Source organism: Oncorhynchus clarkii, chromosome 21 (genome assembly GCF_045791955.1).
Source record: "Oncorhynchus clarkii lewisi isolate Uvic-CL-2024 chromosome 21, UVic_Ocla_1.0, whole genome shotgun sequence".
Classification (NCBI taxonomy): domain Eukaryota; kingdom Metazoa; phylum Chordata; class Actinopteri; order Salmoniformes; family Salmonidae; genus Oncorhynchus; species Oncorhynchus clarkii.
This window is the reverse complement of record NC_092167.1, coordinates 34499597-34519005: the sequence shown is the minus strand read 5'-3', so window position 1 is coordinate 34519005 and position 19409 is coordinate 34499597. Positions and strand designations below refer to the sequence as shown.

General features: G+C 40.3%; 1 pseudogene; it reads left to right on the top strand.

Moving 5' to 3' along the window:
- Positions 1 to 2791: 2791 nt before the first annotated feature.
- LOC139379198 (uncharacterized) lies at positions 2792 to 15877 on the top strand (annotated as a pseudogene).
- The last annotated feature ends 3532 nt before the right edge of the window (positions 15878 to 19409 follow it).

The window sequence follows — 19409 nt, the reverse complement described above, 5'->3', positions numbered from 1 at the left end:
TGAGGATGAAAGGAGATTACGACTGTTCAGAATGATGATATGATACGAGGTTATGATTAATAAGTTGACTGTTTATAGATGTGATAGGTAAAGATAGGTACAGTTTAATTCAGGAGATGGTAGCTCTTTAAAGTACCGATCTCATGGTGCCCCAATTGTTGCATTATTCATTTAATCGGTCACCTCCCTGACCAAGACCCTTCTTCCCCGATTTCTCAGTTTGGCCGGGCGGTTCAAGTCTTGGTGGTTCCAAACTTCTTCCATTTATGAATAATGGAGGCCACTATGTTTTTGGGGACCTTCAATGCTGCAGACATTTTTTGTACCCTTCCCCAGATCTGTGCCTCGACCACATGGCTTGGTTTTTGCTCTGACATGCACCGTTAATTGTGGAATCTTATATAGACAGGTGTTTGCCTTTCCAAATCATGTCCAATCAATTGAATTTTCCACAGGTGGACTCCAATCAAGTTGTAGAAATATCTCAAGGATGATCGTTGGTAACAGTATGCATCTGAGCTCAATTTTGAGTCTCGTAGCAAAGGGTCTGAATACTTATGTAAATAAGTTAGTTCTGTTTTTTATTTTTAATACATTTGCAAAAATGTCTAAAAAACTGTTTTCACTTTGTCAATTTGTGGTTGTGTGTAGATTGATGAGAAATGTTTTTTTTGTATTAATTTAATACATTTTAGAATAAGGCTGTAACGTAACAACGTTTGGAAAAAGTCAAGGGGTCTGAATATTTCCCGAATGCACTGTTTATATATTTGTGACTCACCACCTGGATGCGCTCTTATGTAGCAAAATATGAAATTGTGTTTTTTACAATGGATAAAAGTAGAGACTCAGAGCTACAAAATGGTATATCACATACTGCATTTTTGAAGACCAATGGGAAAGTAATTCTGCTTTGAAAGTTGATCAACTTGAAAACTCACTTTTCAGAAAATGGCCTTTGAAGGTTTTGGTATCTAGTGAAGAGCACTTGTTTACCTATGGATAACATGAAAACAGCCTAACCAGCTCTGCTTGCAACAATTTCATTACGCTTTTATTCAGATGTTTACTGACACTGTCCATATTCAACGGGTGTTGTACCCTTTTAGCTTAAGACAAGTAGCTAGCTAGGTAAACAATGAACCTAGCTAGGTAAACAACGTGTAAGATCACACACGTTATGTCACGTAAGCTAACAAGCCAGCCAGCTAACGTTAGCTAGTTAACCGTTTCATGCGTGAGTTCAAAATATATCTAACGATTGCCCCAGTGTGAATTATTTTATGCCAGTGAAGTTAGAACATTCTCTCCATTCCAGAAAGGGATTGTTACGCAACAGTACATTTAATCCGCACTGCCGTCAAACCAAGGCAAGTTCAAAATATTTTCGAACAAGTTTTTTATTTTCTAAGAACAGTTTGAATTGAGTTGTGTTCTGCCTCATTCATTCACATAAAAGTAGTCATTTTTTACTTTTGCAGACCAATAAATATTTTTGACATTTCTGACCCGGACAAAATTCCCCAAACACTTTACAATTGTTTGTGCAGTTCAAGTCTGCAGACTTTTGCTCATGTCCCTTCCTGCACACAGGTGTTCACATTTTCCGTCTGTTGCCTGCATCGTAGTCATAGTTGTTTTCGTTACCAATAATAACTTTGGAAATGTATGAGTTTCTATCAAAGTAAGTGCCTTATAATGCGTTATAATAGTTTCTACATGTCTGTCGTTTCTACTGTAGCTAATATTTTTGTATATATTCCTTATAACCCTGGACACGCAAGGTAATGTTACTCATTTCATAAACGTTATGGTGTTACACTCAATACTTAGGTAGCTAGCTACAATGACTCCCAAGTGGCGCAGCTGTCTAAGGCACAGCGTCTCAGTGCTAGAGGCGTCACTACAGACTGTGTTTCTATCAAAGTAAGTGCCTTATTACGTTATAATAGTTTCCGTATTTCGTGTTACACAATTTCTACTGTAGCTCACGTGTGTATGGAGCATAATAGATTTGTGTATATTCCTTATAACCATGGACACGCGAGGTAACCTTACTCATTTCATTACCTTTATGGTGATATATTCAATCGTGCTTATGTAGCTAGCTACATTCTTCTATTAGCTCTGTAAAACAATGCTAATTGCGTGAGAGAAGTATTGGCTTGTTGTATTTTGAAGCGACCCTGGAAAATGTTTTAAATATATTCTTATACCACTTGGTCGTTTTATGAGTGCATTTCACAAAGCTGTTTATCATGTCCGCTTTAACCAATGCCCCCATTTTGAGGTTAAAGTCGGGCACGCAGTCTGGTTTGATTTTTCTCTCTCCCGTCAGGTGGTCCACCTTCCCTGTGGCCGACATGGTTGCTGTATGTACAGTGGAGAGGACATGGATGTCTCATTTGTCATGCCACTTTGCTGCCAGCTGTTGACATTTTTTACTTTGTATAACGGGTCATTTAGGATGGCAGTAGCATTGCTGATGAAATACAGACATCGCAGCAGAACTAGGAAACAGTCTTGGGAAAAGAGGGTGGCAAAGAAGGGTGTTGCAAACATATGATCTGTGCTCCAGTATTCTCTTAGGTAGTTCTTCTCCTCTTCATGAGAAGGATTGTCATCAGGAAGGTATACATTTCCTGTAGCTCCAAGGCATAGCGATTGGTCTCTACTATGTCTCCCACCAGCTCCTCTGTCAGAAACAACTTGAAGCAGTTGGAAATGGCAAGGGGTGTTGCACTCCAGACTGGAACTCATCAAAGCAAACAGCAGGACCAAGAGGGGTGAAATGGCTGGCGTCCTTCCAGCTACCACAGAACTCCTGTACTTCATCCACTGTCGGTCTGCCTCCATCACCACCAGCGTCTTCAAAGGGACCTGGGACTTTGTCAGTGGACAAGGGATCCTCAGATTCAGGGTTCTCAAAAGCTACAAGGTTGTGGTGCAGCTCCTCACTGTCACTGTCAGAATCTGATTCCTGACTTTCATACTCAGACTCATTGTCAGAATTTAAAAAAATCTCCAGATTTTCCACATTTGTGAGTTGTCTCCTTTTGAAAGACATTGCTAATGCTACAGCTTAGCTCACTAGCTACATACATAAACAACAACACTGAATGGCTCAGAGTGGGAGTGAGTGGTTACGTGATTGACTGCTGGCCATGCGCCAGATTGATTGCCGGCGCGTATCAATAACTCACTATCAGAAAATAATTTGTGTGGTAATTATTTATATATCTACTGTTTTATTCACATGTTTTCAATGACTGTTGACAAACCATGCCTCTGATTCTTACATAGATTGTAATGGGCACATATTACGTGTGTAAAATACTGTTTTGAAGGTTGTACTGATTATGATGAGCTAAGCTAATTCCAGCTGTGTGTAGCCATGTTTGTTGATATACAATGCATTCTGGGTTTCACGTAATCATCTGTTGGACCAAAGATGTTATAATAAAATGAGGTGAGTAAGGGTTCAGTAATTTTTTTGAGGACTTCCGGAAATTAATGGTTGAATGGTTGGATGTGAACGATGGTAGACGACCCCCCCCCCCCCCCCCCCCCTTCAACATGCATACTATAAACAGACCAAACTCATCTTGTCTCCTCTTAGGTATCTGTGAGGGAAAACAGCATGGCAGCGTGCAGAAACTAGCCATCATCGGATTACTTTCGATTTCTAGTGTTTTACTCAATTATTTAGATCAATGGTGAGCTCACCCGTGATGTGATTAATTAAAAATAGTCATTTCTATTAGCTAATTCATATTGTAGTTTGTCAGCGAGAGTTATACAAATATGACCACTTGTGTTAGGTCAATCTTTCCTCAGTTAGCGCTAGTACAAATGTAGCCTACATTTTTCCGGTTTGAAAGATTGTGTTATGCTGTAGATACTTGTGTGAATGTTTGAACATTGCATCCAAAAATAAACTGCTCACATTCTGGACATAACTTTACAAGAACTGTGTTTGTGCAAAAGGTTTCTGAAAAAAGTGTGGCTAGCTCAAATGTTGATTGTTGCTTCATTCGAAACTAGCCGTTCTAAATAAGCGTTCTAATCATACCGGTGTGATCGTACGCTAAAGGGACCACTGTAGAATGATCACACCCGTGTGATGTGGTTAATACTGTCATGGCAAATTCCTGTATTACCAAATGAGGAGAGTTACAAACTACACACCAGTCAGAGTTACACTTAAACTTAATCTTTAATAATATGAGCTTCACAATAGTCCTTTGACTCTCTGATCAATTCAGTGTCTATAATGAAGGGGAAGAGAACAGAATGGGTGTGAAGTGTTGCTACAGCCAAAAGATTTTTGGAAATATCTAGCTTTGGACAACTGCCAACATGTTGCTACAGCCTTCAAAGCATTGCTTCCCTGAATATAGCTGCGTATAAGTAGAGAGACTACTTTCTGGAGGACAATGCCATGAGGACTCGCATGTGTTTCCATGTGTGGTTGGGGCTAAGGCTTAAGAGGGTGTGAACAATGCTATATGGGCCTAAACAAAGAACAGCTCTCTAAGAAGTGTGAAAAGGTTGTTTTCTCCTACTTGCCCCCTTAGTGGAATAACACGTTTATCAACTTTAGAGCAGCATAGCTTGCCCATGTTTCCTCCAACTACAGTGTATGATATACAACTTTGAAGCTCTGAATCTTCACTTTTCATTTTTTTTTAATAAATCACTGACATTTGATATGAGCGTCAATAGAGAAATCCGGACACATATAAAACACAGGAAATCGCGTTTTTAACTGTACTGGGACTTTAATGCGTCTACAATAGGTGGATGCACAGGGATTGGATGAATGCAAGTACCATACTACATATACTCTGCTTTATTTATTTATTATTTTTCCTGGTGGTGTAGAGGATGATGAATAGGTTCAAGTAGAAGATAACTCCAGTTCTTATGGCGTAGAGAAGGACCAGGATTCTCATCTGTGGATCAGCAACTGAAATAACAAGTATTCTCTGGCTAGGTTGCTGGTTATTTCTATTCTGTGGTACTTTCATTGTACTTCATATTACTTTATTTGTAAAAGATTCTCATTTAAAATAACAGAATAATCATACCTTCTTCACAGTGCTCTGTAAGGTCCTTTTCAGAACCTTTGTGACCTTTTGGACAATTAGGAGAGTTAAATATTTGGACGATTAGGAGAGTTAAATATTCTCACTGTTATTTACACTGTAGTACGATAGTATTATATCTCCAAGTTTTCCTCATATACATGTTACATGTCTGATTCCTCAGATACATGTTAGTGCAGTTGGAGTCACAGCAGACAAGTTGTTGAAAAGATGTTTGGACCTTCAGAACAGTCGCATTGGTGAAGTAGATGTATTTATCAAACATTCCACAGAAGTACAGACAAGAATCAGCTTCATCCAACTCTGTTCTTTTCAGGAAAAATATTATATGGCTGCTTAACATTTCCATATGGCTGGGCTGAAAACCATTATGATGTTGGACATGATGTTGGCTCAGAGCTGTAAATAGATGTGATGCATAGGGGCTCTGAGCCGTTGAATCGCTTGAACCAGCCAACGTGTCCTGGAGTTGGTGGTCTTTGGCCAATAGGGGGCACTCTTCTGACTGCACCAAGTAAATCAGTGAACTGAGGAACTCTTGCGGTTGGTAGGAGCATTTGAAAATGAAGGCCAGACTTTATCTTAACTTCATTTTTGAAAATGAAGACCATTAGCTAAATTTCATTCTTCATCCAAAAAAGTGACATTCTGAGCTTCGCTGCATTACATTGATCCAATTGAATTCAAGATGGCGTAGCAGTCAGATGTCTTGTCGTGTCGTGTCCCTTGTATATATCGTTTTTTTACATATTTTTCTTCGCATATCTTTTAAAACATTTTGCTAAACCTCAACATCTAAATACTCTCTTGCAACCCACCTCACCCAATGTAGCGTGGATCTGCTTTTTTTTCTTCTAAAGTATTTATATTTACTTCGGATTCGGAACCCCTCAACTGAAGCTAGCCAGCTAACTACCAACTATCAGTCAGCAAACCATTGCTAGCGGTCATCAGCTAACCTTACCTCGGAAAGCTCTTGCCAGTTCGAACAACGCGACTCTAACCAGAGCATAACGGACCTATTATTTTTATCCCCGGATTCCCACCGCAAACGGAACATTTTCATCTGGATCTTCACAACTAGCTAACTAGCTAACCGCAACCCCGGATGACTACTCCTGGCTAGCGTTTCCATCCACTTAGCTTGAAGCTAGCCCGGCCAGAGCTCCTGTGCTACCATCGAAGCATACTCCTGGGCTACAATATCCGGACCCACAACCGGTCTATCGATGTCACCGCATGAAGAGGCATAAACAGACTTAACCCCATCGCGACGTCCCCCAAAGGCTAACTTTCTAGCCCTTGCTATCTGCTTGCTTGCTAATTCGGCCTGCTAACTGCTAGCTTGTTTAGCCCCGGTCTGCTAACTGCTAGCTTGTTTAGCCCCGGCCTACTAACTGTTAGCTTATTAGCACAGGCCTGCTAACTGTCTGAATCGACGCGTCCCCAGCCAGCCCAACCACTCACTGGACCCATATTTACTTTCAATCTCTTTTCGATTTTTAATTTGATTATACCTTCCGGTAACCTGCCTCACCCAATGTGATACGGAATCGCTATTATTTTAAATGTTTAGAACACATTCAAGAACCTCCAGAAGCTAACCAGCTACAAGCTATTTAGTCATTGTTAGCCACTGCTAGCGGCTTTTACCTTCTGCACAGCCAGCCAGTTTTTTTTTTGTTGCCTAGATAATACTCGCCAGTCTAGCTTCCCTGTCCCATCCACCGCTGCCCCCTGGACACTGTGATCACTTGGCTACATAGCTGATGCCTGCTGGACTGTCCATAAATCATGGTACTCCATTCTGTTTGTTTATGTTTTATCTGTCGGCCCCAGCCGCACTCAGGCTCTGTGTGTAGTTAATCCGACCCTCTCAACGCCATTTTACCTGCTGTTGTTGTGCTAACTGTTGTTGTCTCACCTACTGTTTTAGCTAGCTCTCCCAATCAACACCTGTGATTACTGTATGCCTCGCTGTATGTCTATCTCAAATGTCAATATGCCTTGTATACTGTTGTTCAGGTTAGTTATCATTGTTTTAGTTTACAATGGAGCCCCTAGTTCCACTCTTCATACCCCTGATACCTCCTTTGTCCCACCTCCCACACATGCGGTGACCTCACCCATTACAACCAGCATGTCCAGAGATACAACCTCTCTTATCATCACCCAGTGCCTGGGCTTACCTCCGCTGTACCCGCACCCCACCATACCCCTGTCTGCGCATTATGCCCTGAATATATTCTACCATGCCCAGAAATCTGCTCCTTTTATTCTTTGTCCCCAACGCTCTAGGCGACCAGTTATAATAGCCCTTAGCCGCACCCTCATACTACTCCTCCTCTGTTCCGCGGGTGATGTGGAGGTAAACCCAGGCCCTGCATGTCCCCAGGCACCCTCATTTGTTGACTTCTGTGATCAAAAAAGCATTGGTTTCATGCATGTCAACATCAGAAGCCTCCTCCCTCAGTTTGTTTTACTCACTGCTTTAGCACACTCTGCTAACCCTGATGCCCTTGCCGTGTCTGAATCCTGGCTCAGGAAGGCCACCAAAAATTCTGAGATTTCCATACCCAACTATAACATTTTCCGTCAAGATAGAACTGCCAAAGGGGGAGGAGTTGCAGTCTACTGCAGAGATAGCCTGCAAAGTAATGTCATACTTTTCAGGTCCATACCCAAACAGTTCGGACTACTAATTTTAAAAATTACTCTCTCCAGAAATAAGTCTCTCACTGTTGCCGCCTGCTACCGACCCCCCTCAGCTCCCAGCTGTGCCCTGGACACCATTTGTGAATTGATCGCCCCCCATCTAGCTTCAGAGTTTGTTCTGTTCGGTGACCTAAACTGGGATATGCTTAACACCCCGGCAGTCCTACAATCTAAGCTAGATGCCCTCAATCTCACATAAATCATCAAGGAACCCACCAGGTACAACCCTAAATCTGTAAACAAGGGCACCCTCATAGACGTCATCCTGACCAACTGGCCCTCCAAATAAACCTCTGCTGTCTTCAACCAGGATCTCAGCGATCACTGCCTCATTGCCTGTATCCGCTACGGATCCGCAGTCAAACGACCACCCCTCATCACTGTCAAACGCTCCCTAAAACACTTCTGTGAGCAGGCCTTTCTAATCGACCTGGCCCGGGTATCCTGGAAGGATATTGACCTCATACCCGTCAGTTGAGGATGCCTGGTCATTCTTTAAAAGTAACTTCCTCACCATTTTAGATAAGCATGCTCCGTTCAAAAAATGCAGAAGTAAGAACAGATATAGCCCTTGGTTCACTCCAGACCTGACTGCCCTCGACCAGCACAAAAACATCCTGTGGCGGACTGCAATAGCATCGAATAGTCCCCGCGATATCCATCCTGCCCTGCCTAACTAAGGTCTTCGAAAGCCAAGTCAACAAACAGGTCACTGACCATCTCGAATCCCACCGTACCTTCTCCGCTGTGCAATCTGGTTTCCGAACCGGTCAAGGGTGCACCTCAGCCACGCTCAAGGTACTAAACGATATCATAACCGCCATCGATAAAAGACAGTACTGTGCAGCCGTCTTCATCGACCTTGCCAAGGCTTTCGACTCTGTCAATCACCATATTCTTATCGGCAGACTCAGTAGCCTCGGTTTTTCTGATGACTGCCTTGCCTGGTTCACCAACTACTTTGCAGACAGAGTTCAGTGTGTCAAATCGGAGGGCATGCTGTCCTGTCTTCTGGCAGTCTCTATGGGGGTGCCACAGGGTTCAATTCTCGGGCCGACTCTTTTCTCTGTATATATCAATGATGTTGCTCTTGCTGCGGGCGATTCCCTGATCCACCTCTACGCAGACGACACCATTCTGTATACTTCCAGCCCGTCCTTGGACACTGTGCTATCTAACCTCCAAACGAGCTTCAATGCCATACAACACTCCTTCCGTGGCCTCCAACTGCTCTTAAACTCTAGTAAAACCAAATGCATGCTTTTCAACCGTTCGCTGCCTGCACCCGCACGCCCGACTAGCATCACCACCCTGGATGGTTCCGACCTAGAATATGTGGACATCTATAAGTACCTAGGTGTCTGGATAGACTGTAAACTCTCCTTCCAGACTCATATCAAACATCTCCAATCTAAAATCAAATCTAGAGTCGGCTTTCTATTCCGCAACAAAGCCTCCTTCACTCACACCGCCAAACTTACCCTAGTAAAACTGACTATCCTACCGATCCTCGACTTCGGCGATGTCATCTACAAAATAGCTTCCAACACTCTACTCAGCAAACTGGATGCAGTTTATCACAGTGCCATCCGTTTTGTTACTAAAGCACCTTATACCACCCACCACTGCGACCTGTATGCTCTAGTCGGCTGGCCCTCGCTACATATTCATCGCCAGACCCACTGGCTCCAGGTCATCTACAAGTCCATGCTAGGTAAAGCTCCGCCTTATCTCAGTTCACTGGTCACGATGGCAACACCCACCCGTAGCACGCGCTCCAGCAGGTGTATCTCACTGATCATCCCTAAAGCCAACACCTCATTTGGCCGCCTTTCGTTCCAGTTCTCTGCTACCTGTGACTGGAACGAATTGCAAAAATCGCTGAAGTTGGAGACTTTTATCTCCCTCACCAATTTCAAACATCTGCTATCTGAGCAGCTAACCGATCGCTGTAGCTGTACATAGTCTATCGGTAAATAGCCCACCCAATTTTACCTCCCTCATCCCCATACTGTTTTTATTTATTTAATTTTCTGCTCTTTTGCACACCAATATCTCTACCTGTACATGACCATCTGATCATTTATCACTCCAGTGTTAATCTGCAATATTGTAATTATTCGCCTACCTCCTCATGCCTTTTGCACACAATGTATATAGACTCTCTTTTTTTCTACTGTGTTATTGACTTGTTAACTGTTTACTCCATGTGTAACTCTGTGTTGTCTGTTCACACTGCTATGCTTTATCTTGGCCAGGTCGCAGTTGCAAATGAGAACTTGTTCTCAACTAGCCTACCTGGTTAAATAAAGGTGAAATAAAAATAAATAAAAGAAGATAAACACACTAGTGTCAGCCCAACAGGACGCTCAGCTCTATCCATCCGGTATCTTTTAATCTGGGTTAGGTGAAGCCACCACAGGGGCACTTAGCCAACCACTGGGGAAACTAGAAAATTCTGCTGAAATGCGAAATTACATACCGTAGACTATACAACGCATCTCAGAAACTAATTAGCTTCATTTGAGAAGGGTTGTTCTAACAGGGGTAAACTTTTCCACAGAAGACACAGGTTTTGAAGAGGATGACAGCTATTAAGATGTTCGCACCACTGTGCAAATTTCTTCTTCTTGGAGAGATGGGTAAGTTTTATTAACTTTATTATGATGGTATGTTCAATAGAACAACATTTACAAAAAAAACTCCAACATGTTTCAGCATACCCTTCATCAGGGAGTACAATGGTACAATTGATTTAATTAACATTCACAGACACTTTGAGGCAACCTAATCTTGCAAATCAAGTCAAGTGTTATCGGTCGCATACACATATTTAGCAGATATTATTGCGGGTGTAGCGAAATGCTTGTGTTCCTAGTTCCAACAGTGCAGTAATATCTAACAATACACAACAAAAACAAAGGTATCATTGTACACTGATTATTCATGTTTTCTTTTAAATCCACAATTTGGAAGATCTAGATTATTTTTCTAACCTCACGGGATTACAACCAAATAATGATAAATGTACTATATTACATATTGGATCACAACAATATAAAACTTTTACATTACCGTGTAGTTTACCAATAAAATTGTCTGATTGTGATGTGGACATACTCGTTATTCATATCCCAAAAGAAAGAAATGATCTCACTACAAAACATTTTTATAGAAAGTTAGCAAAAATAGATAAGATCTTGCTACCGTGGAAAGGAAAATACCTGTCTATTTGTGGAAAAATCGGATTGCAGAAATTATTAAATATTATAGCATTAGACCTCTCACTAAAGGCTTCAGCCATACAAATGTTATACCTGATTCCGAATTGGTTCTCTAGTAGATTAGTCTCACCCAATGTTCAAGAAAGGCCTTTTCCCTTTATTCAGATTAGAACCTCTCACTTTCAGTTATTTGAAAAGGAAATAATCTCCAAAATGTCGCTATTTTTAAAACAAGCCATAGAAAGTTGGTTGTAATTTCTGTTTAATCCACCAGAAAATATACTAATTGATAAAAAAACAATATTTTTTGAAATGGTATAATCTTTGTAAATTTTATCATAAATAGGACTGGTGGAGTTATGTCACACATGCAGCTAGCAAAAATATATGGAAATGTCTGCTCTACTCAAAACTACAACCAACTAATTGCTGCATTAACTCAAAAATGGAAGAGGCAGGTGGAAAGAGTAGAAAGTAAGAAACCTTTCTGTCGATTCTGCATTAAAGCCAATTTGGTTTAAGAGAATTGTGCTAAATAGAAATGTATACCAGTTTAATTTAAGGACCAAAAAATTGACAGCTGTACAATGTAAATTGCAAAATAATTGGGAAGAGATTTTCGATGTACCGATTCCATGTCACATATTTTATGAACTGATACACAAAACAATGCTGTTTTCGAAACTTAGAGTATTTCAATTTCAATTATTATACAAAATTCTTGCAACCAATACAATGTTAAACATATGGGGGGATACAACCATCCCAGCTCTGCAGATTTTTCTAAAAAGATACAGAATCGTTAGATCATTTGTTTTGGTACTGTCCATATGTAGCTTGTTTTTGGATGGAGGTTCAGGAATGGATGGAGAATTGCAATTAATACCTGGAGCTAACACTGCAAATAACACTGTTGGGGGATTTGTCATAGATCAATAATAAAATTATACTTTTAGCAAAAAAAAAAATCTTTAATTTGCCATCTTTAGAAACTATGAGAATAGAAAGTTTCAGAACTTTTGTGAATGCACAACTATACACACAAATCTAAAAAGTAAAAAATGGAATGATTAAATATTAGGACGAGCAATGTCAGAGTTTACATGCACTTAGGTTGGAGTCATTAAAACTTGTTTTTCAACCACTCCGCAAATTTATTTTTAACAAACTATAGTTTTGGCAAGTCGGTTAGGACATCTACCTTGTGCATGACACAAGTAATTTTTCCAACAATTGTTTACAGAAAGGTTATTCCACTTAAAATTCACTGTATCACAATTCCAGTGGGTCAGAAGATTACATACACTAAGTTGACTGTGCATTTAAACAGCTTGGAAAATTCCATAAAATGATGTCATGGCTCAAGAAGCTTCTGATAGGCTAATTGACATCATTTGAGTCAATTGGAGGTGTACCTGTGGATGGATTTCAAAGCCTACCTTCAAACTCAGTGCCTCTTTGCTTGACATCATGAGAAAATAAAAGGAATCAGCCAAGACCTCAGAAAAAAAATTGGAGACCTCCAGAAGTCTGGCTCATCCTTGGGAGCAATTTCCAAACGCCTGAAGGTACCACCGTTTATCTGTACAAACAATAGTACGCAAGTATAAACACCATGGGGCCACGCAGCCGTCATACCACTCATCTACCGCTCATCATACCGCTCATACCGCTCAGGTCTGGTGGTATAAAAATAGAACTGTTTGGCCATAATGACCATCGTTATGTTTGGAGGAAAAAGGGGGAGGCTAGCAAGCCGAAGAACACCATCCCAACCGTGAAGCATGGGGGTGGCAGCATCATGTTGTGGGTGTGGGCCAAAATTCACCCAACATATTGTGGGAAGCTGGTGGAAGGCTACTTGAAACATTTGAAGTTTGAAATTTAAAGGCAATGCCACCAAATACTAATTGAGTGTATGTAAACTTCTGGCCCACTGGGAATGTGAGAATGATAAAATAAATCATTCTCTCTGCTATTAATCTGACATTTCACATTCTTAAAATAAAGTCCTGACTCCAACAAAGTCATAAGTCAAAGTTATAAGTCAATGGGTTCACATACTTTTTCCAGCCTACACTGTGAATGTTTCAATGATGTATTCAATATAGACAAGAAAAATGTAATAATTTGTGTGTTATTAGTTTAAACACTGTGTTTGTCTATTGTTATGATTAAGATGAAGATCAGATCAAATTTTCGAACTAATTTCTGCCGAAATCCAGGTAATTCCAAAGGGTTAACATACTTTTTCTTTCCACTGTATGTATATACTGTATATACGACTCTGGTGAAAATGAGGAGACCACAGCAAAATTATCATTTTCTCTGGTTTTACTATTTATCGGTATGTGTTTGGGTAAAATTGTAATTTTTGTTTTATTCTATAAAGTATTGACAACATTTCTCCCAAATTCCAAATATTGTTATAAAATAACAAAAAAGATGCAGTGTTGTCAGACCTAGAATAATGCAAATAAAATAAGTTCATATTAATTACACAATTAAATAACACAATACGAATGTTTTAACTTAGGAAGAGTGCAGAAATCAATATTTGGTGGAATAACCCTGATTATCAATCGCAGCCTTCATGCTTCTTGGCATGCTCTCCACCAGTCTTTCACATTGATGTTGGGTGACTTTATGCCACTCCTGGCATAAAAATGTAAGCAGCTCGGCTTTGTTTGACGGCTTGTGACATCCATCTTCATCTTGATCACATTCCAGAGGTTTTCAATGGGGTTCAGGTCTGGAGATTGGGCTGGCAATGATAGCCCAATCCTCCACCAAATTTCACAGTGGGTGCGAGACACTGTGGCTTGTAGGCCTCTCCAGGTCTCGCACCCACTGTGAAATTTGGTGGAGGACCGGTGATGATCTGGGGGTGCTTCAGCAAGGCTGGAATCGGGCAGATTTGTCTTGGTGAAGGACGCATGAATCAAGCTACGTACAAGGTTGTCCTGGAAGAAAACTTGCTTCTTTCTGCTCTGACAATGTTCCCAAACTCTGAGGATTGGTTTTTCCAGCAGAACAATGCTCCATGCCACACAGCCAGGTCAATCAAAGTGTGGATGGAGGACCACCAGATCAAGACCCTGTCATGGCCAGCCCAATCTCCAGACCTAAACCCCATTGAACCCCATTGATGTGATCAAGGTGAAGATGGATGGTCACAAGCTGTCAAACAAAGCTGATCTGCTTGAATTTTTGCGCCAGGAGTGACATAAAGTCACCCAACATCAATGTGAAAGACTGGTGGAGGGCATGCCAAGACGCATGAAAGCTGTGATTGAAAATCAGGGTTATTCCACCAAATATTGATTTCTGATCTCTTCCTAAGTTAAAACATTAGAATTGTGTTGTTTAAAGATTAATATGAACTTATTTTCTTTGCATAATTCTAGGTCTGACAACACTGCATCTTTTTTGTTATTTTGACCAGTTGTCATTTTCTGAAAATAAATGTTCTAAATGATAATATTTTGGGGGGGAATTTGGGAGAAATGTTGTCAGTAGTTTATAGAAGAAAACAAAATTGTTAATTTTACCCAAACACATACCGATAAATAGTAAAACCAAATAATCGAATCATTTTGCAGTGGTCTCTTCATTTTTTCCCGAGCTGTATATGTGTGTGTGTGTGTGATGGGATGTATAGACAGTATGGACAGAATATGTAATATATCTGAAGAATACGTAATATAGAATAGTATATGCACATCAATAGTTAAACAGCATAGGCCTTGACTAGAACACAGTATATACATATGAAGTGGGTAAAACAGTATGTAAACATTATTAAAGTGACCAGTGTCTATTAAAGTAACCATGTCTATGTACATAGGCAGCAGCCTCTAAGGTGCAGGCAATACAATCTTTTAAGGTTTAATATATTTTTGTAAGACGTTTTCCTTTGTTTTATTTATAGTTTATGCGCTAGCTGGGACTGAGCCCTCTGCCATACAACAGGAGAGTGGTCTCATGTCAGCCAATGTTGGAGACACAATGGTTCTGCAATGCCTCTATAAAGGCGACATGGCCATGCATTTCTCCTGGTACAAGCAGCCCTTCAGAGAAAAACCTCATCTCATCTCAACCATCTATAAGTATGACAAATATGCTACATTTTACCATGAGTTTAAGGATAACCCTCGGTTCTCAGTGCAAAGCAGCAACGGAGTAAATCACCTCAGCATCTCAGACATTAAAGGCTCGGATTCAGCCACGTACTACTGTGGGAGCGCACACTCAAATGTGGTGGAATTTGGAAAAGGGACCATTCTCAATGTAAAAGGTATAGTGCTGAGAAATGTATTTTGATATTTTCAGACATTCCCAAAAAATTGAATTGATAGATAAAGAGCCGTAAAAATAAAAGTTACATTTTGGATATAGTCTTACTACAGCATATTCAATGCAATTTGCTGACATATTTAAACACTCTTTTCAGGTTCAGAGTCCAACAGCATGTCTGTGCTCCAGCAGCCTGTGTCTGAGTCAGTCCAACCAGGGTACTCTGTGACTCTGAACTGTACAATACACACTGAGACCTGTGCAGGAGGACACAGTGTCTATTGGTTCAGACATGGCTCAGGAGAATCCCGTCCAGGAATCATTTACACCCATGGAGACAGGAGTGATCAGTGTGAGAAGAGCTCTGAGGCTGGGTCTCATACACAGAGATGTGTCTACAATCTCCCCAAGAGGAACCTCAGCCTCTCTGATGATGGGACTTACTACTGTGCTGTGGCTTCATGTGGGGAGATACTGTTTGGAGACGGGACCAAGCTGGACATTCATGGTAAATATAATTAGCTTGTTTATTAACAATATACAAATATAACCCTTAGTTATTACACTGTATTAGCCAATACTATATTATATACAGGGTTGTGGAGCAACTGGGTAGTAACTGATTACATGTAACTGTAATCAGTTACATGTAATCAGGTTTAAACAAAAACGTAATCAGTTACATTACCAGCAAAAATATTGTAATTTCAGGTACTTTTGAAAAACTAGATGATTAATTATTGGATTACTTGTAAATTCAGAAAGCATGGTTGGGGAAAAATACATTATAACACCTTTCTGTTTTCTCAATGACATTCATAACAGATAACAAGTAACTGTAATGAATTACACTTAGAAAGTAACCTAGCCAACCCTGATTATATAAAATGATACAGAAATGTGAAATATAAAAGGTTGAATTCTTTCAGATGGTGACATTCAGGTTGCGACTGAAGTGGATATGAGGATCCTTGTCCTCCTCTCCATCATAAGAACTGGAGTTCTCCTTTGCAGTCTGACCATCATCTTCCTCATCTACCTCATCAGGAAATAGATTATCTATTCTATGATTCAGATCTATTCTATGATTCAACATTTTAAATTGTGTTTTTTACATTGGATAAAAGTAGAGCCTCAGAGCAACAAAATTGTATATCATACACTGCATTTGAGGAACAATGGAAAAGTAATTCTGCTTTGAAAGTTGATAAACTTGTAACCTCACTTTTGAGAAAATGGCCTTTGAATGTTTTGGAACCTACTGGAGAACTTTCCTTTGTCTACATTCAGCCGTGTTCACACCCTCTTAAGCCAGCCACACCCATCTCTTTAACAATTCACATATGAGGTCCTGTGCTAAACTGTGAGTAGTGTAGTAAAGATTAAGACTAAAAGTGGTAAAAGTAGTAGCCTACAATAAGGAAAAATCCCAGGTAAACAGAAAGTGTCCAGATATATTTTTTTTTACAAATATTAGATGATGCTTACCCATACACACTTGTCTAAATTGATGGGTCATGTGAAATAAATGCTATAACACCCCCGGCCACATCAAGTGGTGGAAAAAGTACTTAATTGTCATACTTGAGTAAAGGTACCTTAATAGAAAATGAGTCAAGTAAAAGTAAAAGTCACCCACTAAAATACTACTTGACTAAAAGTCAAAAAGTATTTGGTTTTAAAAGTACCAGGTGTAAATGGAAATGCTAAAATGTACTTAAGTCTCAAAAGTCAAAGTAAAAGTATAAATAATTACAAATTCCTCACATTAAGCAAACCAGATGGCACAATTTTAGCCAGGGGCACACTCCAATACTCAGCATTTGTGTTTAGTGAGTCTGACAGATCAGATGCAGTAGGGATGTCCAATGGTTATTTGCATAGTAGCAATATCAGAAAAAGATAGCGTCAATATAAATAAAATAATATACAGTTTGTACAAGAACAATATCAATAATGATATCAGTGATAGACGAGGTAGTTATATGCATACAATTAGGGGTAAAGTGGCTGAGCAGCAGGATAAAATAGTAGCAGAAACATAATGGTGTGTGTGTTAGGAGAGAGTAATTTGAATAGAGGCACTGCAGATAGTGCTGATAACTGGTCCGTCCAAACCATGCATGAACAAAGGAATCTATCCAGGGCATGTGATGTCAATAGCCTCTTTGTCGCAAAACTCCCTGATCTTCTCAAAAGATAAGTTTGTCTAGCTGTGTCCAGTCCAGGTGGTGCTTGTACAGGCAGACCATCTATGGGAGGAAGGATGTCAGCGTTGCGCAGCAGCTGAAACCTGGTCCCGACTGAGTCTGAACGCTCCTTCGGCATCAACAACACCAGAGTCCAGAACATTGAAGCTGTAAAACAGGAAATAACAAAAAAATTGTAGACATTACAACCTTGCACAAGATCAACCTCATACAATGCAATGAAAATGATATTCACCTGAAGTGCTGGTACTGCTTGATCTGTGGCAGTAGCCTGAAGTACGGCGTCAAGTGTTGTTGCCAGCCATAGCTTTCCACCAGCACCGTACCATCCTCCAGTCCAACCAGTTGTGGGATGTTGACCCCTGTCACAGTGCTGTCCTTCACAACACCATAAATCTCAGACAGTATTCACTCTGGTCTTTCTAAAGCGCTGCTTGATGAGGCCGAAGCATCAGTAAACTTGGTGTGGCCTATGATCAGGAAGTGAAGGTCCAGACTGTGGTGGAGCTTGTGCATGGTCCGCCAGGCACAATGCCAGAGCACAAACTTGTTCTTGTTTTGGCCACTGCAGTCACGACTCAGGTCCACATGTGTTTCCCCAACTTCGTGGTTGGTGAAGAAATGGTGCATGTAGTTGATGACTGCGCTGCTGCCTTTGCTGGATGACATACCTTCATCAATCAAGTAGTTGACTTGTTGTGGTATTTCTTCACAGTGGACACCAAACAAGCCACACTTGCGGGGAGTTAAAAAGTAGATGGGACCTGGCTGCATAGGGTCAGAAGGATAGAGCACCTGCAAACAACAAAATAACATTAAGATCAATTTATGAAAAGAAAATGAAACGTAGCGAAAATGAAAATGTAACGTAAAACATAATGTATGTTTTTAATAATTTGTCGGTAAGTTTCACTTACCGACAAATGTGCGGAGCAGCATCACTGCATACAGCAACATAATCTTGGAAACTGGAAGTTAAAGTGATAACACACAGCGCGACTACACATACCTCTGGAAAATACAGAAATAATGTGAGCTCAATAAATGTAGTTCCAATCATGTTGGAGGTCAATTAAATAATCAAAACATGTCGTTTAAGCTTTATATACCATGTGTTGTCATCAATTCCTTGTAGAGATGCCACACGGCTGCTTTTGTCACATGGGATGGCAGCAACTTTGCACCAAAGTGTCTGTGTCCTAGGTGGCGTCCTGCTAATACTATTGCATTATCCTCTGCGTAGTTGTTGATGAAGTTCACCACTCGCTGCAAGTCCTCATGCTTCAGGTGTAACCTGTGCTTGCTTGGGTCAGCTCTCTTTTTGATGGGATGAGTTAGAATATTCTCATTGTATGACTGGTGGAGTCAGGCGTGTTCTACTGATGCTGAAAGACAAATTCCAGATGCATATATTTTGGCATTATTATACAATAGATAATCCGTAATCACCGTCAGACACAACTGGCTAACTTGATGGGCCATGTATCATCTGTATCATCATCATGAGATACTAGCTAAACAATGAACCATAATCCTAATCCATAGAGTACTAGCAATACAAACTGGTTGTCATAGCTAGCTAAAATGATCCAAATAGGTTCAATGTTAGCTAGTTAGCTAGATAACATTAGGCTATAACTAGCAATGCGAAATGGCATTCTGAGATAACATTACTACACACAGATCATAAACGGAATGTTAGCTAGTGAGCCAGCCATCTAATGTCAGCTAGCTAGCTAGCTAACAGTAAGCTTTAACTTGCAAAGAAAACAACTTTCTGACAGAATTAGAAATTTATAATATCTGAAACTGTAGCGAGACTCTTACCCATATACATGGATGACGGCAGACTTCAA